Here is a 26,691-nt window from a genome sequence, read left to right as displayed (position 1 = left end):
CTATTGATGAGGATCTTATCAAACCCTCACCTTTCTCTTAAGTGCCCAACATAGACAAATGGCTCTTTTTATCCTATGTGCTAAAGAAGAAAATTAGCATTCATATATCAAATCATGAGTATTCAAGTCTTAAACATTCTATAAAGATTATTTTAATCTTGAACTTGTCACAATGCATAGTAACACCATACCACTGAGTAGAAAAAAATTTAAAAGAAGAAAAAAATAAACCAAGTCAAATAGGGGTGTGTGTGTGTGTGTGTGTGTGTGTGTGTGTGTGTGTGTGTGTGTGTGTGTGTGTGTGTGTGTGTGTGGCTTTAAAGCTAAAAACACTAAAATTAGGGTTTTATTGGCTTAAAAAAATCCCTGCGCCCTAATGTTCAGAATAATATTTGTTTGTTACTGTCCCAGTACTATATTACCCCTGAGACCTGTTCCTGGAGAAACTTACATGTCTGAGGAACTGGATTTAATGGAACATATTAATTTTTTTAAGACACTGTCTAAAATCATCTATTGTAGATCACTAGGAGCTTAACCCTACAATCATCACCTTTTCCCAAATGGTCACTACCTCAGCAAGACTTCTCAAAATTACATTAGCTGTTTATTCAGTAACATTTTTCCAGTCCTATGTTTAATAAAGGACTTATGGAGTATTAGTTAATGTATTACCTTGGTTTAAATCAGTATCAAGTAATAAGACTGATTAATCATCCACATTTTCCTATTTTTCATATATTATTATTTTAAGGAAAGAATGAACTTAATAATTACAGAAAAAGTAATCAGTACTACCATCTTCTTTAAAAAAGTTAAATATATTCACGGTTGGCTGTTGAAATGAAATAAAAGTCCTCCCAAAGGACAAAGTGGTAGGCCAGAAGTGAAGGAGAATCAACCCCAAAGAAAACCTCATTTCTATTTCTACTTGCTATTTCTATCAACAATCACCAAATAGCCTTTTATTTATACGTTTATTTATTGCCCCCAGATACAACAGCCTAACACAACAAATGTACAATACATTTCACATACTTTAAAAAAAAAAAATCAAGTTATCTCCTTATTTCTTTATAAAGAATAACTTTTGAAATTACAGTAATTTATATACTTCAATTTAGTTTTTCTTCTTTTTGTGGAAATTTAGTGCATATTACATTTGATAAATTTTGCCAAAGAAAAACATAGTCCCATATTTTCACAAAGGGCAGAAAAGTTAAAAATCCAAAATTTCAAACTAAGGCTACATGTATTCTAAATAAATAATAATTTTTTTCTTTAATATTTTCTTTAATTACTATAACTATACTGTGGCATTCTTCCTATACTATAACATTATAACACAATATTTGAGATCACTTTTTAAGTACTCAACATTGTAGGGGGAAAAACATAAAAATAAGGCCACATTAAAGTGAGAATGTCCTTATTCAGTAGGGGGAAAACATCACTTAGTTTTTCCTTCCTGATCATATCACTGTAATTTTTGAGTAATAATAAACATCTTGATTCAGTAACATATGTAAGCTAAGCTTAAGTACTTAATATATTCAGTTACATGAGCATTTTATACATACTAAGAGTCCTTTATTACACATCTGACAATCTACTACAAACATGTAGAATCTATACTTACATTAAAATACCACCTACCATGAAGAATTAGTTTTGATTCCAAAGACCAAAATCATATATTTCAACAAACTTACATAGGTTAAGTAGGGAAAAATTAAAATACAAAAACAAGACCAGGTAAAACACAACTAACAAAACCAAAGCTGCTTACTTTAGGTAATGTAGGTAACAGAGAGCCAGAGTTTTGAAGATACGATACATATCAGGGATCCCTTATGGAGCAAATCTTGTAAAAGTCTTATAAGAGTGGGCCTTCTCTTTACTTTTTGCTATAAAACAGTAACTACAATTTTCAAAATAAGAACCTTAAGGGATAAGAAACAGTAAAACAAATTAACTTTTAAGCTAATGATATAGGGGATTATAGTAAATTTCAAATAAATTGTGTAAGACTAAGAGACTAAACTTTTAAAACCTCTTTCCTTTTCCCCTTTTCCCTCTCCCTCCTCTCAATCTCCCTCCATGCATATATGCATATATACATATGTAAAATCTATTCATTTTAGGAAACCAAGTAGGTTGCCAAAAAAATAAAATCTTATATAAACAAACTTAGAAGGCCTTTCTATTTAGTTGACATTTACTTTTTAAATATGGAAATTCTGTTGATCAACATCACTAGACACCACAGACTGCTCTTAAGACATGTTGGTAAACAAAGCACCTTGTCTTTTTGTAAAATTCAAAAGTCAGGGGAAGGAATGTCTTTGAAATAAATAACTAAATCATCATCCTATTATTTTTCATATCCTAAATCATGTCTTAAATATATATAAGACATTCTCTATGCCTACATTTTTGACAGTGAATAAAATTCTGATTCCCTAACACTGTCCTAGCAAAATGCAGTAAACTTCTTATCAATTACGCAATTTGACAATATATACCCCTTAGAAATAAAGATGCTTAAAGTAATCCATTTTGTTTCTAAATAGACATCACTCAGCTCAGACCTTTTTACATTCAATATTTCTTAAGAGTCCACAAAAGAATAATTACCAAAATTAGCGAAATGTTTCACAGTCCTTATTCGGGAGAATAACCTGACTAAAGCAGACCACTCACTAATAAAGTGCAACTTAATAAATCATGTGGAATCTTATTTTGCTCAAACCCTTACTAACTCCTAGCACCATCTGTTACCATCAAAACTATATGACAAGATATGATATATAATTAATAGGTAAACAACAATCTAATTAAAATGGACAAATACTCCATGTTCCTGCCATTTGGGAGCTCTAATTACAGACTAAATTTTAAGCTTGAATTAAATATTTAAGCTGGAAAATTAACTTTCCTTCTCGAGCCTTGAATACATTAATACAGATATGTGAAGCGACTTCCTGATGGGAACTTAAACATGTAATTTAGTTTCATCAAAGCAGTTACTAATTGTTAAGCAGCAGTACCTTACCATATGTACACAATAGCTATTTAGAGCTGAAAAGGTGGTTCTAAAGCACCCCACTGCAACCCTTTCCTGACATAAATATAAAATGTATATACAGCACAGCAGTTAATACTACACACTGGAAATAAATTACTTAGAATCTTTAGACTTCAATGCTTTCTGAAGACAATTAGAAATTGTTCTAAATAAACAAAATATACCTATATATGACAAGGTAAAAACCACACAAGTATAAAAAAACAAAAGGTATTCAAGAATAATAAGCACCTAGGTATAAAATTCTCAGATTACACAAAAGTAACTTAAAAAACCCTGACCTACCAAATCAAAATAACAAGTTAAGAGAGTATACTAAGTCTCCTTTCCTTCCTCACTCTTCTCATCATACAATATAGCAGGCTTTGGTAACAATGTACTAGAAAGCATTTAGAAAGATAACAACTTAAAGGTGAGCCACATTCTACATTTTTCATTCATTTCTGAATGTAGGAGGAATAACAATATTTCAGAACCAATGACCCTAATGGGCAATTAAGAAATAAGTTCTCTAAGAATATAAGAAATGCACATTTTTTCATTGCCTTTTTATATTCAGCAAGTAGAGAGAATGAGAGGGTGCTTAAGAAAGGTATATATTACTCTGTAAAGTTATTCTAACTTTTTATAATCATAACAGACTAATTATAGGTTAACTACATTAACATAGTTTGGTTACTAAAAGAGAACATTGTCAAAGGTTTGGTGGAAACTGCTTTTGTTTACATATTAAATATTTTTTCATTATTGCTAAGCATTAGTAGTATAACTGTTAGGTTTTACTAAAAAAAGAAATGATTTTTATAATTACATAGGACAAATAGATATTATACATTCAACATTCAAAGTCAACAGCAAACACATAACACTTGTTTATACTATATCTGCCATGTTTGAAATTTTTCCCAGAATTTAAATAAATTAAAATTTAAATCATAAAAAGATCTTCATTTAAGAATAAAAAGGAACTTTTTATTCTATTTTGACAATATAAAATGTTTTAATATTTTTTAATCCATTACTCTTGTTCTAGGATTTGCTCAAGGATAACATTATCGCCTAGTTTTTTTTCTCCCAATATTTTCTCTTATCTATTCTTTCCATCTTAAACTTGCCAAAATTTTACTCATGCTTAAACTTCTACCCATGTAACCATAGAGGATTCGATATTCCTAGTATATTAGTGTTCCCCAATTATCTGAATATGAGGATGAATTTTAATTTCAAAAAAATCACAGATCTGCCCTGAATACACATAAGTGGATATGCTTTTTTATTCCTCATTAATTGACAAAATACACAGGAATATACATGTAGAGATGCCTTGTAATTACCCTAAGTTTCATAAAAACTTGCAGCCATAGACTGGCAAATGCCCACAGAAAGAGGACAAGGGCATTCTTTGAACAATACTTTGAGGTAAATATTTACTGTTATGTTATTCTACATCATATAAAAATTTGCAAAAAGAGAATAATCAGTAAATATTAAGTCATTACATATGAAATGTCTAATTTCAAATCAAAAGTGTAGTTTATTACATTTCAAATAAGAAGCAGTACAGTCAATGAAAGTATAACCCTAAACTGTCAATACAGTTTTGCCATCTTAATGGTAGCTTGTTTATGCCAGCAGCGAAGAAGCCTGGAGAGAGGAAGTCGCGATGAAATTGCGAAAGGCGTTTTCCACAGCTTGTTAAGAATTGAATATTTTTGCTTGCAAGAAGTGGTCCAAAGTCTGAAATCAGTGGTAATCAGTTGGTGTAAGGTTTGGCAAATACAGTGCATGACAGAGAGTTTCCAAGTCCAGCTTCTGTAGTTTAAGCAGCGTTGTGTGTGCGACATGTGGTCCCAACCTTGTCATGCAAGAGAATTGGCCTGTCTCTATTAACCAATCTCTGCTGCTTCATTGCAAGTATCCTCCTCATTTCATCTAATTGCTTGCAGTAAATATCTGCTGTAATTGACTGACCAGGTTTCATGAGGCTGTGGTGGATAATATTAATGCCAGCACTGGACCACCAAACTGACACCATTAGCTCTTTTTGATGAATATTCAGTTTTGGACTATGTTTATCCAACCATTGTGCCAAACACTTGCAATTGTCAAAAGGAATCCATTTTTCATCACATGTAACAAACAATGTGGCGTAGAAATGGTTCACCTTTATGTCATGACAGCAAAGAAAGGCAAGCTTCAAGACAATTTCTCTTCTGACGTTCGTTTAATTCACGCGGAACTCATCTATCCAGCTTCTTTAGCCTGCCCATTTATTTCAAATGGGTCAATACTGTTGGAATAGTAACGTCAAACCTTGCTGCTAATTCAAGTGTAGGTTGAGATGAATTCTCTTCCACTACAGCTTTCAGCTCTTCATTATCCACCTTGGTCTCAGGTCGCCCACATGGCTCATTGTCAAGATTAAAAACACCAGAACAGAACTTCTCACACCATGGAAGTACTGTGCATTCATTAGCCATATCCTTCCAAACACTTCCTAATATTTTGAGCTGTCTCTGCTGCACTGGTTGCATGACAGAATTCGTATTCGAAAATAACATGAATTTGACATGGTTTCACAAAAACTGCTCTAAAAAAAATTTGAAAGATAATCACAAGGCAAAACGTGGGTTTGAAAGACTGAGGATGTACCTTAACGATAAACATAAAACAAGAAGTGTTAAAGTGAAATGTCAGAGATATCAACTATCAAATTTAGTACTTATGGAAATCGGGCATTTCACACTTAACCTACTATTACTGAAATATAAAAATATAAAAATACTGAAATATATAAAAGATTTGATGGATATACAAAATCTGGCTGGTTTACATTGAAGCATCATGGTTCTTTTCTGATATTAAATCAGTTAACTGGAGGTAACATAAGTTCTTCCATAATGCAGACTAGAAAAGTCTATTCAATTTTATTTAAAATCTGTATGCTGTAAAAGTACATGTCATGGAATTTACTAGGATGACAACTACATAGATATGAAATTCATGACATATTGATTCAACATATTGAACTGGTATTTAAAACCAATTTATATAAATGATTATAATAGTCTATATTATGTTTAGCCCTTGAGGCATATGGTAGTAAATGTGAATTTAATTTTAAATAAATTTACATAAATATAAAAAGTTCAGTAATTTTTATCCACCCTGCATATGAAACACAGCAAATAAAAAACAACAGGACAGTACTTCATAAATGCATTTCAGGCTGAGGCTCAAATCAGAAATCTAAGTTTATTTCTTAACAAAAAATGACTGACTTTTGTTAGGGAAAAAAAAAGAATGCCATTGATGGAAAAGGTACTACTGAATATTACGCAGGAAATATTTACATATTTACAAATATGATTTGTAAATATGATATATATATAGCAGTAAATATAATTTTTATTTACTATATATTTTATAGAACTTAATGTAACAAAGAACCTCACACCAATGTATGGTATACATATATTCACATCAAATTACTAATTAAGACAGATACACTTTGGAGAAGTTAATGTACTTTGCAAAATGAAAATATTTTAAAAGGCACATAAAAAGAGTTTTTTGATAGATACTGGAAGGTCAGAGGTTCTGTCTTTGGTATGAGGACGGTCCTGACTTCTAGGCTCAAGCTCTGACTCTTAGAGACTAAGCCACTGAAACATACAAGACTCTGAACCTGGGGGCCTTGACCTCACCTCATCCCTAGTTGCATCCAGTAAGTTAACTGACCCACATATCCAGAAATTCTACCAATATTAATCAAGAACCAAGATACAATCCCTAAATCAGAAATTTATAGTTTCATTATTGTCAGAAGCATTATCAAATGCCCGTCATTTGCCAGTTTTACAAATATTTTTTTCTAATACTAGAAATAATTTACAAACTAAGTGTTATCTCCACTTTACAGATGAGGAAACTGAAGCTCACAGATTAAGTAACTTGGCTAAGGTCACCAAGCTAGAACTCAGATCTCTAACTCCAAACATCGTATTTTCTCCAACATTTTATTCTGAAATATTTCAAACTTTCAGAAAAGTTGCAAGAATGTTATAGTTAACATGCATACACTCACAACCTAGATTCTACAATTGACATTTTATTATACTTGTTTTATCACTTATCTATCTACCAGACCTTCATTTTTTAGATAAATTTAAAAGTTGCAGATGCTATGATACTATTTTTTAATATAGTATTACAAATATTTTCAAATATATAGAAAAGGTCAAAGAATTTTATAGTGAACACCCATATATCTATCATCTAAAATCTTCTCTTACGTTTTAGTATACTGCTCTATCATAATGTCTGTCCATTTGTCCATCCTTTCTTCCATCGACCTATCTTATTGTGATATTATTTTAATTCTTTAAGTTATTTATTGCAACCCCTGATTCCCTTCTGCAAAGACAGATATCAAAAAGTTGTTTTCATGTATTTAATACCGTTATCTTACCTTAATCAGTCAAAGAAATGTTTGCCTATACAGGCTTTCAATGTTTTTTCAGTTCTCTAATTTTTCTATCAGGTAACCTTTAGAGACACAAACAGATCCTTTAGGAGAGGGAAACACACTTGATTCTCTTTCTCTTTTGGAAATAAAAAAGCTGAAATATTTTCTTAGGCTATTAGAGAAGTTCAATATAATAATCCAAAAAAAAAGAATAAGTTCTCACAAAAAAACAAAAACTACACTCCCTGATAACTGACTAGACTTAGTCCATCAAGAAACTTGATATACAAGTGGCTCTAAAGCTTTACTTTGAAGAAAAGTTACACTATAAAAACTAAGTAATTATGATACCTTTATACTTTTTCATCGTATTTATGGTTGTGATTCTATGATGCATACATTTAATTGTCATTTTCTCCTGGTAAGATTCTATTCTCAATTCACATGAAGGAATTTCAAAATATCAGCATTTCCTGGAGCTCAGCCATTTGTTTTAAACTAATATACCACCATATCATCACAATTCCCTCTATCCTTAAGTTCTTTTACTCTTGAACTCATAGTACAAGTACTTTCAAACTCATTGAAATATCTAGTTCTTTGACTTCATTTAATTTCAATACCTTATTCTCCTTCTATTTCACTTCCTTTCCCATCAATCTTAGACTCTATGAACTACTATTAATATTTCAGGTCTTATCAGTACATTGCCCTCTCTTTCTCCGTAGCTATCAGCTGTGCTTTACTCAAACCTTCCAACACTTACAATCTCAGTCACCTTCTCTGACTCTACACCTGATTTGACGAAAGCAGAGGAAATAATGGACCAACAGGAATTCCTTCCATCTTTCACCCAACTGAAACACCCACTGTGGTAGCCAAGCAGATAGAGCACTCAGAGAGAAACTGCTGTGAGGAGGTGCAGTAAACTGACAACTTTCAGCTGTCAGGATCCATTGCAGTGTTCATGCCAAGGCCATACTCTCCCCAGACTGCTCCTAGCAGATGACAGGGATGCTGGAGGAAAAGTATACCTGCCAACAGAGGGCATCTCTGATGGGCAAAATTTGCTCTGCCCAGTCCACCACCCCCTCACCACTGACTTGGCTGAAACTTTTTCAAAACTGCATAGCAAGCTGAGGGCTCGTCCTTTCCAGTCTTTCTTCTTTCCTCCTTTCTTATCTGTAATGCCAGACTTGCATTATAGTCTGAAGGCTTTTCCTGCTTACTCCTGCTTCCTCTTTCCCTTACCTTCTTATGACTTCCCCCCAGTAAACCTCTTAACCTTTAAATTCTATCTTGGCATCTGCCTCCTGGAGGACCTGAACCGCCATGTCACATCTACCCTTTTCATATTTCTTGCAATCGCAGTAAAAAAAAATTTAAGCCTCATTTTATACAAACTAATCCCTCTACTAGTCATGGTCCAGATCTGTTCCATCTTTTTTATATGCATTGCTCCAAAATTTAACTATTTTATAATAACTTGCTTTCTCTCCTATATCATCTAACTCAGGGCTTTCCAACCTATGGTAAGTTGTATAATTACTTCATTATATATTACAATGTAATAATAATAAAATGCACAATAAATGTAATGTGCTTGAGTCATCCTGAAACCATCCCTCCCTTCCCCAGTCCATGGAAAATTTGTCTTCTGTGAAAATGGTCCCTGGTGCTAAAAAGGTTGGGGATCACTGAAACTCTCCCTCTTCCTACTGTCCCTTTTTCATCAACAGGTAAACATGTTGAAGTCTCTCCTAAATTAAGAACAAAACAAACCTCTTTCAGCCCTGCTTCCCTCTCTAACAGTCAGCTCTTCACAGATAATGGTGACTTAGTATCTTTTACTGATAGTCTGTAATACTTCATCTCCCATTTATGTATCAGCTGCCCTGTGGGTGGACTTATGCTTCACACTCCACTCCAAGTGCTTACCAAGGCACATTAGAGATGTCAAATTCAATGAGCACTTTTCAGCACTTCACTTCTGACCCTTCTATTCATCACACGCTCTTGTCATTGTCTCTTGCTTTGTCTTCAGTCACACCATCATTCACCGTTTCCCTTCTTCATCTCCAACAAGTTTCGCTTTTCTCATCACTCAGCTTGATAGCAGTCAACTTGTCCAAGGTCCTCACCTTTTCTCTACCTATAATGCCTGGGCAGTCCTACATATACCTGTTAAATACACTTATTTATCCTTGTTCCACCAATGCCTAACACAACACTTGGAAAATGATCAGCAAATAATTGTCAAATAAGTTCACATCAACATGTATGTTAATGCTTCCAAATGTATATCTTTTTTTTTTTTGTTTTGTTTTTGAGACAGAGTCTCGCCGTGTTGCCCAGGCTAGAATGAGTGCCGTGACATCAGCCTAGCTCACAGCAACCTCAAACTCCTGGGCTTAAGCGATCCTACTGCCTCAGCCTCCCCAGCAGCTGGGACTACAGGCATGTGCAGCCATGCCCGGCTAATTTTTTCTATATATATATTTTAGTTGGTCAGATAATTTCTTTCTATTTTTAGTAGAGACGGGGTCTCGCTCTTGCTCAGGCTGGTCTCAAACTCCTGACCTCAAGCAATCCACCCACCTCGGCCTCCCAGAGTGCTAGGATTACAGGCGTGAGCCACCGCGCCCAGCCCCCCAAATGTATATCTCTTACTCCAACTGATCTCCTGGTCTTGAGAGATCCATATATTCAACCATCTCCTAAATATCTTTAATTAGTAAGATGTCCAAACAGAAGTCATCCTCTTCCCTATGAAACAGTTCCTCTTACATTCACTGTCTAAGGAATGGCACCAGTCACTCAAGCCAAATGCCTGTATTTCCTTTTTGACCTTTTTACATGCAATCAAATGCTATATATGGTCAACTCTACCTCCTAATTTAGTCCTTTCTTCTACCTTACTTCTGACCCTGACTTAATTTAGTGTTCAGTCTCCTAACTAGTACCTGGCCACTCAAGTACTCCCCCTAATTCTAATTGCTAAATCTCACTTAAATGCTCTAATATTCAAATACGATCATACCTCTCCTTAGCTTAAATTCCTTCAGGAGATCACAATGCCTAGCACAACAATTTGAGACTCTTTCTATCCAGTTAGTCTTTCTCCTTCTTCTCCTTTTTCCTTCTAGGAAAAACCCCCCAGTTTTTAGTATAATCACAAGATTGTTTAAAATCTAGACCTTATGCCTACAATTTCAGTAACACTTTGGGTTTGCAGTCATTTCTGGGCCACTGTAGGCAATATTACCCTTGCCTGGAGTGTCTGTTTTCAACATTCTTCACACAGGCTCAGCCTGCACCTTCTCAGGGAAGGCCTGGGAACCATCCTTCATGCCCACCTCCAAGCCAGCTTAACAATGCTTCTTCTGGGGTCTACAGTCTCCCATGCATGAATCTATCACATTATTCATTACATTAGATATTAATTTTTTAACTGCCAATCTCTTCCCTATAAACTTGCAAGCTCCTAAGGAAAAGAATCATATCTTAACTTTATTGATCCAGCACCTAGAACACTATCTGCAATAGCAGGTAAGTAAGCAAGAAGTGTTTTATGGAAAGTAAAAAAGGGAAGGAAGAAAAGAGAAACCTTTAGTATCTCTATAAATTTGTGAATTATTTTACAAAATAAATGTCACTCATGCTGGCTGATTCTCACCTTCACCCCCAATGTAGGATGAAGGCCTCTATAAGCTGTACCTCTAGAACTTTCCTGGGAATCATCCTGAAGTATCTCACTTGTGTTCCTGAATAAGACCAACCAGCTAACACTCACCTACCATGGGCACATCTATCATTTCACCATTCCTTGTACTTTTCTGTGTGGCATTCTCAAATTCTACTGATTCCACTGCCTCCAAATTAAGCTTGGGTGGGCCTCATCTGTTCCCCTCATCTGTTCCAGGAAACTATTTCTCCCTCTGCTTTGTACTGTTGATTATGGGTTGGTACTGTAACCAACAGGGTACCACTGTAGCTTCTTCAGCATACTCCCACCTCCACTGAGCTCTACTTCTCTTCTGCTCTAAATACTGCTTTGTCAATTAGCACTACAGTCAACCATGGTGTCCCACACCTTTCTAACACTGTCAGCACAATAGAGTCTGTAAAATGACACTTACTCAGTGGACTGTGGCAAAGAAGAAGAGAGAATGCCTTTCTCCTGGTCTCTCAGGGAGTGCAAGGGCCATGCTTGTTACAGTACTTCTCCTGATTCTCCTGTTCTTTCTGATTTTTTTTGTCTATAGCCTACCCATCCTTCTGTCTCCACAGGTCTCTGACATAAGAACTAAGAGATGTGGACCAGAAAACAAAACAGACTCCAGGTTAAATTCAGAAATGCTGCCTTGCTAACAGCTGAGACCACATCACCAGGTCTGGCTTTCTATTCTTAAGAAAAACTCACTTCTGTTCCAAAGACTACTGGCAGGCCAACCCTGGTGGTCTTCATGTCCCAGATATGGCTGAACAACTCCTGCAGTAAAATCAAGTAAGGACCACAATGGAAACATGCTACCCAGAAAAAGCCTTAAACACTACAACATAAAAGAGAAATATTTTAACAGGGAATACCCTTTCTTGCTCCATGTTTCTCATACTTAATATACTTCATAAAAATTTCACATTAAAATTTCTGAATTACATATGCCATTCAAAGCAGCTTTCACATTCACGATTAAAGCCTTCCTTTCATGGAAATATTTCACAAATTAACATTTTTATCTGAATTTCAGTGTGATTCAGCCATCAGTGTCACACCACCTACCCCATAGCACTTCAAGCAGTAGAATGCACTCTAGGTACACCACTGGTAGGCAAAACACCTCTGTCAGCATCACAAAAGCCACTTCCAGAAAACACAAGTGGGGAAAGGGATGCCTAGAAAGACCGACACCAGGTAATAATCTGCCTGGCTTGGATATATCAGTAAGGTTATCCCTATAATGGCAGGATTCATTCTCTATGCCATGAGAACACAAGGAACGAACAATAACTTTTCTTGCAAGTTCTGTATTCAGTTCAGAATCTACTTTAGAGGGTAATATGTACCAACAAACTATGAATGTAACTAAAAAACAAAATATGAACTGGAGGAAAAAAGAATAATGCAAATTCTCTTAAAATATAAGTAAATTTTAAACAAAATGTGCAATGAATATCAGTATCACTGATAGTTTAATTTCATTCAAAAATTAGTACACATGTAGAAATTAAATTCCTGGCTTTGTAAACATGATGAATATGCAAATGCTTTAGGTGAACATATTTTTCCCATCAAGAGCTTTATGCAAGAAGTTTTTCCTCAAAGTTCCATTACTAACAAATTCCAAAGTGTTGAGTTACTAAGAAGATAACTCTGTATTTTTCCTTATTTATTTTGATAGGTTTAGTCATCCCTTAAGCTGCCTATTTCTTGCATTTTAGCATCCTATCCTCCTATAATTTTTACATTTTGATGAAGAAAAAGGAAACATATACATATGTGTTTAAAATTATATTACTTTAAAGTTGATCTCTACAAGAAATACACCTCAATCTTTAAAAAAATAAATAATGGGAGTGGGGGAAGATATAAGAGGCAGAGGTTTGAAAAGCATGAAGGAAATAAGAATGGCCAAAAAGTGAGGTAGTATGGTGGGATTTCAGTCAATTTTAAGCATTGGACAACTTTAACCTAGAAAGTAAGTCTCAATTCAGTTATAACTATAATTTAAAAAACAGCACACTATACATTAACAGAGAATCTGAATAGTGGCATTTTTTTAAACAATGACAACAGAAAAAAAAAAAAACCCTCTCCTTATGTTGCATGTATTCAATTTGTAGACTCCTACTGCAGGTGGTCCTTGAGACAATATAAAAGATTTTTAAAACAAAATGGATAAATATGACCATTACTTTAAAATTCAAGCAGTTTTTCCAAACTGTATTTTTATTCACAGTGTCCAATTATCTACAAGGTATACACAGGCTGCAATACAAGCTATTATGATTGATTGATTTTTTAAGCAAAAATACTAGCATATATATGCACAAAATGAATCTTATCTCCCTTTACAGTATCCATTTTGAGCAGTTATACATCAATTCCAATAAAGAAATTCAAAAAGAAGCATTTCAGAAATACTCTGATTGATGGATTATGTGTACATTTTCCCCAAAGAGAATAACACACATTTTAATAAATAAGCTCTGATATATGTTAAAATTTTTGCCTCACTAATTTATAATCACATGTAACATAGAAAAACTGTAAAAGACACAAATTTCTCTAAAAAAATTAATTTTCATTTGAAATTTACATATTTAAAAGAAATCTTTCCTTGACACCCAAGTATAAAAAATTATAGTAAGGGATAGGAAGGTAAGTATTATAACATCAAGGATAAAAGGCTATTATAGTCACAACCTTTTGAGAATTAACTGATTATTGAGGAAAAAGGGGAAATAATCCCAAACCTACATCAAGCATTCTATAACCAATAGCTATAAATTGACTGGGGGCAGTGTTTAAAGTCTGCAGATGTAAATTTCTTAAATTTTACAAAGTTTTACTTCATCTTTTACTTATAATGTAGGTAGAAGTGATTCCAAATAAATAACAAAATAACCAAAAATGCAACTCATCTTGAACTAATACTACTTCTAGAAAAACAAACTACTGTCAATTTACATTTTAGCACTTTAAGGACAGTTACTTGACTCTGATCAGTGTAGTACTTTGAAATAGGTATAATTAAAAACTAACAAGTAACTTGTAATTACTACATGCATGAATCTAGGCAAACGTCCATCCAAGCACTTTTAAATGTATACACTTTCTTCAATTCATCTTTATGTTAAAAACTCTTCCCAAAGTAGTTTTTATTAAAAAAAAATTTTAAATACAAAGCATGTGATTTTATCTTTTTTACTTGTTATGAAAGTGGGCTAAAACAAATACTTTGACCACAAACACTGAGTGTTCAATGCCTTCAACCAAACCACTGCAATTAATATGAAATTCTAAATAAAAAATATAATGCCACATAAATAGTATAACAGCCAAGTACTGTCTAAGAAGCCATATGTTTTTTCCCATTGTTCAAAAAAAGGAGATGACTTCCCGTCACTTATGTTTCTGATTAGCAAGGTGATTTATGCCACAATCACTAAAAATGCCAGCAAGTGAATGAGAAAATGCATAGTGACTGCACCAGATGTGCACAATAAACAGGAATCCCATTGTAATCTCTGGTACTTAGTTTATATGAAGGTAATGTAGGAAACACTCTTGGATATGGCAAAGTCACTCTTTTTTTACATTTGACTATAAATGATATGAAATAAATTGTGTGTTTTATACTTTATGGCATGCATACATTGATAAATTAGGTACCGTTTTGTATCCCGACTTATCTACAAGACAAACCTGGCTAAGATCATGGGGATTAATTGCTTCAGAAGTGTGAAATGCAGCTTTTCCATTCTTTTCTGCACACTCAGTGAAGAAACAATGATTAATCACTGTTTAACTATTCTCTTGAGGATCTACAAGATTGCCAAAGCAGGACTTATCCTCATAAATTCAAAAAATGCAGGTTTAGATTTGTTGCCAAAAACTGAAAGAACATGAACTTAAACCCATTTGTTATCAGATTAAAATAACGTCAAGGTTTTAGAACCCTACTGGTACACAATTCCCTGTAATCAGTGACTTCAATGGGAAATTAGATTCACACATAAGATATAATAAAAGCACATGTATTTTACAAAAGTAATAATAAACATATATTTTTAAAACTTACAAAATATCTTTGGCTTAATAATGTCAAACAACATACTCTTGAACTTGAACTGATAACCTCCCTTAGCTATGTAAATACTTCAATTTCTCTGTTCTATTTATAAGAATTAAAATACCTGCTATCATATGAAAAACATTTTAAATAGCTATTTCACATAGGAAATGGTTACTTATTCCAATAAGTTTTATTCCAGACAGCTATAGCTGAATGGCAATTATGTGAGTAAAACTATTTAGTTCCAATAGTACTAACATAAATATATTTATAAGTCTTTTTTTACTGAAAATGTAAAACTCCAAACTTCTAAGCCTGTACTATAAATGATCCAAAAACATATGTAACATTTTGAACAGAAGTATGTAAGAGCAGAGGTTTCAAATATATTCCAAGTTATTTAGGCTTTCAAAATATCTTCAGCCAAGGTTCACTAATATACTGAATAAAGTAAGTCTTAAGTTGAGGCAAAATTATTGTTCATATTTATAAAATTTGAGGCACATATTTTTAATAACTAACCTGATTCTATCTCAATAATAAATGTAATGTTAGTGGTGTAATTGTCAAATCATTACAAATTAAAGATTTTTTAATAATCCCCTTTAAATGGGTCGGCTATTCGCACATATAGTGAAAAGCTAAAAACATTCACAATAAATTTGGCAAAAAAAAAAAAATAAGCAATGTTCCTCACATCATCTAATTTATAAAGTAAAATATCTCTAAAAGAACATACAATTTAAGAAATAATTCTCCAGTTACCTATCTGCCATAAACAGTTAATAAACATTTGTTGATCAAATGGAAAGATGAATTCAGATTGATTTTACTCTCAACACTGAGTCTATAAACAGAGAATTATCCTTTACATTTTCCTTACATTCCCAAACATCATCTCCATTTAAAATTTTTCAATTCAATGAAAAATATTTAAGAAGAACCAACCTTATGTGTGTTATCTAAAATACACCATTAGTATAAAACCCTATAGTGATAACACTTTGTCTTGTCTAACTTAGAAGAATTATTAGGATGGAATTGGAGGTTTGTGGATGAATATAAATATTAGCTTGCAAGGGAAGAAGAGTGTATCAGAATAAGATAGCTGAGATTTTTGCACTTAGATTTATGCAAACAAGTTCATGCTTATAAAAAAAAAACTCAATGCACATGGTTTAGGTCAGTAACCTAAACATAGAAAGCAGGCCCCCACATGACAAAATGGCAACCCACTGGAGAAATACATGTAAAGCCCGAAGAGGGAGACAAATTATAAGATGTTAAACAACGAAGTATTTAGGAAGGAACTGACTAAGATGATAGCAAAAGAGTTGGCTGTAACACATGAACTATTCACCTGTGAAACGGAAAATTCCTGGAAAATCCCTCTCTGAGTTAGCCCATACAGTGCTGGACAGCCTCTCCACAAATAATGAACCTATTTCACATACCAAATTAGGATATAGTGTAAGATACATTACAAAAGAAAATGAGAGACTTTTATTCTTGTTTCCTTTAGATGAAAGCAGTAAGTTAGGACCTGCATTTAAAGGGAATCAAAATAAGGTAATAAGAAGCATGAGACATCTTATTTCTAATTATTACTTCCATAACAGCAGGTGGTACCAAAGACAGAGTACAAAGTACAAGTATACCAAGTATACAGCATACCAAATATACTGACTCTTAGAAAGCATGTCATAAGTGGACAAGTGAACATATGTATGTATAGGGAATATTACTCAAAATTTCTTCCAGCTCAGCAACTCAGAAAATTGTGCCAGTTTTTAGGAAAGGGTGGGGGTTGTAAAGAATTGAAATTAGTTATTTAAGCCACTAGAGATGCTATAGGGAATAATAAGCACAAGGCTGCTCAATTTTTGGCCTTATAACTGCTCCTGTATCACCTATTATGCTTTCTAACTCAAGCACTACAGTATTAGGGCACAGGGAACAGGCAACTTGAATCATGTCACAGGGCACTATGAGCAGTATCTATAGCCAGAGGAGGAGTTATATAGCAGTCTCCTCTTATCCACAGGCAATACCTTCCAAGACTTCCAGTGGATGCCTGAAACCTGTTTTTCCCTTTACATATGTATGTATGATAAAATTTAATTTATAAATTGAGCACAGTAAGAGATTAACAATAACTAATAATAAAATAGAACAATTATAATAATATACTATAATCAAAATTATATGAATGTGGTCCTTTCCCCTACCCCTCCCCAAATCACATCATACTGTATTTACCTGTTTTGGGACTGGATCATAGGTAAAACCATGGGTAAGTAAAACCACAGGCAGCTGAAACCTAGAAAGGGAATGCCCAGATAAAGGGGGACTACTTTATCACTATAGACAGTTCGGAGCTTGAGCAAAAAATGGTTAGGAAGGGTAACACTGTTACAACTCAAAATCACATGAGAGATCCCAGAGATCACATTTTACCAACAGGAAAATGTTAGAATTCTAATGCCATTATTGTATCTGATATTTATCAACTGTGCTCTGGGGCTAAAGTGACAGGGAGAAATAGTAATTGTAATGAACACAATAGACCCTTGCCATTCGTAGAGTTTTACAATTACAATTTCACCCGTATTCAAGCAATCTAGGACATGAAGTACTTTATCATTATTCTGCTAAGTGAATTTGAACCATAAGCTCCCGAAAGCTGGTATAAGAAAGGAGCTGATAGCCCTGCTTCTAATCTTAATGTAGCCTGGTGGTTCTCTACAATATTCTATAAAATATTTACAAACTTGAAACTTTTCAAAAACATCAAGAGGTATATCATTCATAAATGCCTTTTGTATGTCTTAATTTCATTAATAGAATTTTTTTTTACCACAAAATTCCTAAACTGGAAACCAACATATATTTTCATATATGTATGTATACAAGTATACAGCAAAAACCACAATAGAGTAAGAATTATAAGAGAAGCCTAAAGAAGTGGGAAGCAGCTTATCATGATGCTTCTTGGATGTCACATATTGTGGAGGTAGTGCAAAGCTTAACCACAGGCTTTTTAAAGATGGATCTGTCCCCCATATACCATGCCTTTCTTCCTATTATTAAGAATAAACCCAGCCTGAGTAAGAGAAAGACCTCGTCTCTACAAAAAATAGAAAAATTAACTGCGTGTGGTGGCACACACCTGTAGTTCCATCTACTTGGGAGGCTAAGGCAGGAGGATCACTTGAGTTCAAGAGTTTGAGGTTGCAGTGAGTTATAATGATGCCCCTGCACTCTAGCCCAGGTGACAGAGCATGATCCTGTCTCAAATAAATAAATATAAATAAATAAATAAAATAAAAAAAGAAACAAACCACCTATGCTCCAATTTAACACAATTAAATTGTCTTGTGCAAAATACTTTAACAATTCTCCACTATTTCTTGAATCATCAGTTTATCCATCTTTATTAGAGTACTCCCATTAGTATGTTATTTTTCTCCTATTTAAGAAAATCCTCTCTTGACCCTAACTTCCCTCTTAAGCTGCCACGTTTTCTCCTCACTCTTCCTTGAACCCATTCCAATCAATCAGAACTTTGTCCTCTACTGAAGCAGTTCTTCTCAAAGTCATCAATGACCTCCCACTGCTAAACCTAACAGACAAGTCACAGTCCATCTCTAACTTCACCTATCAGTAAGATCATTACTCCTCCTTCCTTGAAACATTTCCATCACATTCAAACATTCTGAAAGACAAATGATTTTTCCTCTTACCTCATTGGGGTTTCCCCTTCCCTGGCCTCCTCTACCAATTCTACTTCTTCTCCTAACCCCTTTCCTTAAGATGCCCTAAGACTAGGACTTCAAATCTCCTCTGTCCATATTTACCACATTGCATCAATGTTACGCTTTTAAATTCCATCTGCAACTGTCAACCTCCACAGTTTTTCCTTCACCCTAGACCTCTCACCTGACTCTGGATAACTGTATCTAACTGCCTCCTAACATGTTCAAAACCAAACTCCCAACCTTTTCCCCCAAATGTACTCCTTTTATAATCTTCCCCCCCTTCGTTAAAGAAAACTCAGTCTTTCCTGTTATTCGGACCAAACACTTTGGAGTCATTCTTGACCCATCTCTTTCTCTCATATTAAAAACCAATCCATCAGCAAATCCTGTTGTTCGTACAACAATTATCTCTCACCTACATGGTCTCTCTGCTTCTGCCCTTGTTCCCTTAAAATATATTCTCAAGCTAGGATCCAGTAATTCTTTCAAACTACTATATAAACCAGATGATAATGATACTCACCAATAGCTCCCCATATCACTTAGAATAAAAGCCAAATACAAGTCCTCAGAAGAACTAGAAACCCAGTTACTTTTCTAATTTAATCCCTACTACTCTCTACTCATTTTGCTATAGCCACACTGACTTTGAGGCTGTTCCTTGAACACAGTGATATTCCTGCCTCAGGGCCTTTGCACTTCCTATTCCCTCTGCTTAAGATGCCTGTTCCCTCACCTTCTTCAGTTCTATACTCAAATATTACTTTCTCAGTGAGGCTTTCCCTGACCACCCTATTTAAAATTTCCATTCCTCTCCCTATATTCTGAAATCCCTATCTCCCACTCCCTGCTTTGTTTTCCTTCATAGAATCACTAACCTTCTACATATTTTATTTATTTATCTTGCTACTTTTCAACCTCTCTACCCTAAAATGTAAGCTTAATCAACTTAAGGATTTTTGTCTCTTTTGTTTCACTATGGTAGCTCCTAGAAGCATCTTACATAGTTAAGACTGGCTTCAAATTTCTCAGGAGGAATAATGAATAGTAGAAAATACTGGAGCGAAGTCCTTCAAAGTTCTGAGGAAAATTATTTTAAACCTAGAAACATATATACAACAAAATTATCAATCAACTGTAAGAATTAAAATAAAAACATTTCTATTACGCACAACTCAGAAAAGTCATCTCCTATTCAACCTTTCTAAAATTTTACTTAAAGGAATCTAACGATGATAACAATGGGATATAAACAACAGTAGAACTAACCCCGTAATATAATGAAAATATATCTCAGAAAGACACTTCAACAAAAGGCCAAGGAAGCTCTGGTTCATAATAGAAGGTCAAGGTTAAGTGGGAAATTTATTCCAAAAGAGTGGAAATAATCTTACAGAAATGTTATTTTACGATTTAGAAGCTTAAAAGTACAACTGTGTTGCACTGTGGTGTGCTATCAATAAAAATAGAAGTATAAATCTCTTATGAGCATTAAAAAAAAACAATGGCAATTTAAAACTCTGATAAAAACAAAAAAAATACATATATATAAAAAAATCACAGTAGAAATGTGAAACAAAATGTTTGATTGTGAGCAAATGAAGAAAAGTAAGAAACCCTTTATTCTAGGGAAAAAAAAGGTCCACTGGTCAGGTAATTCTTGAAAGAAAATAGAACTAAGTGATATTCTGATTTGACATATAATCACTATATAAGAAATATAATATGTAAGAAATACATAATCATTTCTCCACCTTGCTAAAAGTCATTTGTCACTATCATAAGATATTCTAATACACACACAAAACAGGAAGATAACAAGTGTAGGCAAGATGTAGTGAAAGTGGAACCCTCACAGATTGCTGGCTAGGATGTAAAATGGTACACCCACTGTGGAAAACAGTTTAGCGATTCCCCAAAAAGTTAAAGATGGAAATACAATATGACCCAACAATTCCACTCCAAGGTAGATGTGCATAAAAATTGAGAACATGTACTCAAACAGTTATATGTAAATACATGTTCACAGTAGCACAATTCATAATAGCCAAAAGGTGGAAGTAAACCAAATGTTCATTGATGAATGAAGGGATAAAGAAATTGTCATGAATACATACAACAGGATTATTATTCAGCCAAGAAAAGGAATGAAGTAATAAATGCTACAACATGGATAAATCGAAAACATTATGCTAAGTGAAGGAAGTCAGACACAAAAGGTCACATATTGTATGATTACATAACGAAATATGCAGACTAGATAAAGCCATAGAGACAGAATACAGATTGATAGACACCAGGGGTAGGGGTATGGCAGAATGGGAAAAACTACTTAATAGGTAAGGTATTTTTTACCTTGGAGTGATGGAACTAAATAGAGGTGGTAGGTTGTACAATGTTGTGAATGTACTAAATGCCACTGAATTGTTCAGTTTAAAATTGTTAGTTTTGCGTTAAATGAATTTCACCTCAAAATATTATCTTAAAATAAAAAGATATTCTGCTTTTAGTTTACCCTTTACTATTTTCTTATTTCCAGAGTTACTTAGAGATTTCCAGACTTCCATAATCTTCTTTAACTTTGGAAGTCTCTTAGAAACTATTTATGGTTTTGAAAAAAACATTTATCTGAAGTTCATTAGTCCTTTAAGCTTCCCTTCAGTTTTTTTCCTGTGCTAAAGTCAAGTAAAATTAAAAATAATAGATTTTACTTTTTAAATGTTACATCAGTTCATCTCTGCAGACTAGGATTGGGGATAATTTTTATCTTTGTTACACTTTTCTCTATCTACCAAACTTTCTAACACAAAATATTACTTTTATAATCAGGAAAAAAATGTGTACACTTTATTACAAGGATAAAAATTTTAAATGAAACAGGAATAGTTACTAGAAGAGAACACTTCAGGAAATGATCTGGGTTATTCTCAGCTGATATTTAGGACTTAAAAAGTTAAAAATGTTTCATACCAAGAATGATTTGAGGGCATCAAAATGCACATATAATTGACAAAGACAAACCAAACAAGAGAATAAAGAAACATATACCTTACTAGAGTATAAAGGCATGATTCTATCAAAGATTTATTTTCCTTTCAAAGTTTGAGATCTTACTATCTGTACTTTTGTTCTTACTACAGAGGAACCCAGTAAGGGATCTGGTGTTCAGTTACCCAGTTCTTTCACTAAGTCAGGTGATAACTTATACTGAATTTGGGGGAACAATGAGAAGCACAGAGCAGGTAGAAGAGGCAACTTGACTGAGGCAGAAAGAAATTGCCAAATTTCTTTTACTTTCCCAAAAGATCAGTCATGAATAAACATACAAGTAATCTAAAGCAGGGTTTCTGAAATTGCAAAGGTGACATATACTAGTAAGTATTAAATGAAATATACAAAGAATATAATATAATAAAGCACAGAGCACATCCCACGTAGTTAGGGTAAGAATTATTTCAACTTTTGTTTCAGTTTCATTTATATCTGTGGGAACTGGATCATTAATGCAAATTTTATTTCTTACTAGGGGTTGTGGTGGGAAAAAAATTGTGAATGCTACCTATCTGAGATACTTTCAACTATAAATTCAATCATTCTAATTTCCTACTTCTTTAAATTTCCTTTACCAATACAGTAAATGCCTAAAAGGGGTAAAAATAGAAAAGAAAGAGCCTACAAATACAAAAAGTGTTCCTTAAGAAAAGTACTAAAATTTGCTGGTGGGAAAACATTTTTTAAAGCCCCCCTGAAGACTCAGCTAAATGAGAAGAAAAACAGTAAGGAAAGGGAAAAGAAGAAGAAAAACAGTAAGGAAAGAGAAAAGAATGGAAACTGATGACTGAATGTAGAAAGTGGAAAGAAAGAGATCAGGAAGCTGAGTAACTGAGTTGGAAGGGCAACATTATTCTGCGAAGGAGCCTACAGGCTAAATTTGGCAGAAGTGTACAAACACACCACATACGCTTTTTTGCACGCGTATCTATAGAATACATTACTATTGCAAGGACATTGAGAGTATTCCATTTTTAAGTGTACATTTTGAATAAATGCATGCTTACCTTTCAGGAGAACTTTACTGGTCCATAAATCTAGATGACACTTGAGAATGCATGTTCTTATAGGTTCAAAGATGACTTCAGGCTCAGTATGACAGAGTTCTTCAAATACAAGTCTTGGTAGGCAAACAGGAATTGAAGAGGAATCAAGAAATAGAGACCAGCCAAGTTCTCTCTCAGCTGAGCTGCTGGAAAAACAGCATCGACCTAGAAAAATAAATAAAATAGCTTCAAATGCTCCTATCCCAGAAGGAATCCTAATCATATGAAAAAATGCAAAATGCAGGCTAAAAAAATTCATGCCAAAATATTTTAGGTGCTCTGAGGACAAATATTAGTGTACTTATTAATCACTTTATCTATTTTAACTCCTGGAAGAAAAGGATGCAATTTAAAATACTAACAATAAATGGCATTTTTTAAATTGTATCTATATATAATAAGGCCTCACTATGAAACAAATCACCTGTTACAACTTCATTTAACTTTTCACTGAAATGACGTTAAAATAACAAGCCTACTATTTAAACACATAGTAAGATAATATCACAATTTAAAAATCACATAATATAAAAAATGGAAATTTGATGTTTGAAAACAAATGTGAAAAAAATTCCATTAGAAATGAATTCAAAAGCATTAATAAAATGTAAAATTAGAATACAGATGCATCAGTGATGACAAGTAAATATTATTTGTGAGTTAATAATTAATTTTCTTTTTCTAGAGAAAAAGAAAAAATCTTATCACCTTTAGAAGTAATACACTATACCACAGATCATAAATGACAGATATATTTACATAAAATATACAAAAATGACAACTGAATTTCTTAAATAGGTGATCCAATTTAAGTAAAGAACTTCTTAATATAAATGAAGCAATTACTAAACATATTATCACCCTTCTGTAGATTTCATTCTTTATTAGTTCTTAATGTTCAACAACCTGTTAAGAGTTTATTGGTGGCTCAGCACATGTACAAAAAGACAGCAGCAGTTAGGTAATATAAGGTAAAACATAAATCAATAACATGGAACTGAAAAACATGATAACAGATCTAGCTGAAACCTACTAAGATTCAATAGAAATTAATTACTTCAAACACATTTTAGCATCACATGCTAGCAAAACCAAATAACAAAGTCACCCTTCTGGAAATAGGATTTCCAGAAACTGTTTTTTGCCCTTTTAGATATGTCCATTTTACTGAACACAATTCTTGTTTTATTCGTTTGTATATTTGTTTGGTAAAGAGAATGATTTATTACATTCTGATGTAGAATTTTTTTTTATTTCAGCTTATTATGGGGGTACAAAAGCTCAGGTTATATACATTGTCCATGTCCCGCCCATCCCCCTGAGTCAGAGCCTCAAGCGTGTCCATTCTCCAGACAGTGCGCCTGGCACTCACCATGTAGTCATACCTCCATCCCCTCCCCCCACCTCCCACCTCCCCGAGTCAGCACCTTCAAGTATGACCATTCCCCAGACGGTGCGCAACGCACTCATCATGTAGGCATACACCCATCCCCTCCCCTCATCCCCCTCCCCCCATCTCAGTCTGATATCCAATTGGTATCCTTCCCCGATGTGCATTTAGGTGATGATCAGGGAAACCAATTTTCTGGTGAGTACATGTGATGCTTGTTTTTCCATTCTTGGGATACTTCACTTAGTATAATGGGTTCCAACTCTCTCCAGGACAACCAAAGAGATGTCGTATTACCGTTATTTCTGATAGCTGAGTAATACTCCATGGTATACATATACCACAATTTACTAATCCATTCGTGAATTGATGGGCATTTGGGTTGTTTCCACATCTTTGCAATTGTGAATTGTGCTGCTATAAACATTCGGGTGCAGGTGTCTTTTTTATAGAATGACTTTTGTTCTTCTGGGTAGATGCCCAATAATGGGATTGCTGGATCGAATGGTAGGTCTACTTGAATCTGTTTAAGGTATCTCCATAATGCTTTCCACAGGGGTTGCACTAGTTTGCAGTCCCACCAGCAGTGTATGAGTGTTCCTGTCTCTCCGCATCCACGCCAACATGTGTTGTTTTTGGACTTTTTGATAAAGGCCATTCTCACTGGAGCTAAGTGATATCTCATTGTGATTTTATTTCAATCTTATTTGAGAAGTTACAAACATTTCTAAATAATATTACATATATGGAAAATATCTAAATATTGTTAGCTATCCCCGGACAGCAATATATTCACAGGGTTTTTCTTGTATGATTGAACTAAAAATTGCCACACCACTAAAAAAAAGCATACTTCTGTTTCTCATTTTTCCTTTTTAAAAATACACAGTATTTTCATCCTATGGATGGCTCTTTAATACGAAAAGTAATCAAATATCTTTCAACTACCCCCAACGAATGTGTATTTAAGTAACACAATACATATTGTCATACTTTTACAGTATGTCACTACTATTTAGAGAATGATGGCAATTTCTTCAGAAAGTGTGATGGTAATCAAAAGAAAAAATGGCACTACATTCAGTGCCCTGAGTAGCTGAAATTTGTAGTATTTCTAAATAAACACTTTAGATCAATTTTTAATTTTAGGCCAATTTTCAATTTCTTACACTGCTAGGATCATTAATTAACCTTCTTGTTGTGACAGGATATATCCAATAAAAGAACAAACTGACATACCAACAGAGAAAAGAAAGGAGAAAAAAAAAAAAGAATACTATGGGCAGAATTAGGAAACTCAGAAGACCATCTCTGCAGTAAAACTGTATGAAAAAACAAAACTTCCTCAGCAATCCACATGCAGAAGAAATGTTTGCCATACTCTCACTGAAAAGATATACCAGTTCTTTTAGTTATTCTCCTAGTTCTAGTTATTCTCCTAGGAATTGCATAAATATTGAGAAATCCAGAAATAGACATACACATGCACATATAAAAATCATTGTCAGTGTATAAGTTACTGCTGCCCTGGGACTGCAATAATTTATGTAACATCTGTTTTCATATTTTCCTAATTTTTTTCATAATTAACATGCATATTTAACGCACAAATGCTCAGACCACCTCTTTTTTCTGCTGACTATGCCTCTTTCTTTTTTGAAATTGTGCGTTCCTGGGGAGAATTAAGGACAGATGAAAACCAAAGTCTTATTGAAAGCACTAATTTTAAAATGTAAACAACAGTACTAAACCAATTTTCAAGAAAATACTAAAGTCTTAGAAGTTTTCACAAATATACTCCAATCTACCAACATAAAGACTCAAATACAAAATAGTCAACATAAAAGCATAATCCCAATATTACTTTAACCTTCTTGATTTCTTTCTAACTTTCATAAGAGCTGAGAAACCTATTAAAATATGTATGATTTCCTGTCTTGACAAAGTTGGTAGAATTTTTAAATTTTTATGCCTTGGGCAACTAAAATAAATGAAAACATTCCTCATAGTAAACATCAAGATACATATAACCAGCTATATGCTTTTTGAATTGTAAACTTTAAATACTGTGCAGATTCAAGAAAGGGGTAA

The 26,691-nt window shown here is 33.7% G+C and overlaps 1 protein-coding gene across 2 annotated transcripts in view; it reads right to left on the bottom strand.

Annotated features, from left to right (window-relative positions):
• The window catches only part of TBC1D5 (TBC1 domain family member 5), a 538,038-nt gene that overhangs the window by 360,720 nt on the left and 150,627 nt on the right, over positions 1-26,691 (bottom strand). For both annotated transcript variants that reach the window (XM_045538232.1, XM_045538239.1), the window contains exon 3: positions 23,172-23,375. The gene's annotated coding sequence lies outside the window, so the exon portion shown is untranslated. The remainder of the gene's footprint in view (positions 1-23,171; positions 23,376-26,691) is intronic.

Source organism: Lemur catta, chromosome 1 (assembly GCF_020740605.2).
Source record: "Lemur catta isolate mLemCat1 chromosome 1, mLemCat1.pri, whole genome shotgun sequence".
NCBI classification, from domain to species: domain Eukaryota; kingdom Metazoa; phylum Chordata; class Mammalia; order Primates; family Lemuridae; genus Lemur; species Lemur catta.
This window is presented reverse-complemented; position numbering and strand designations above follow the sequence as displayed.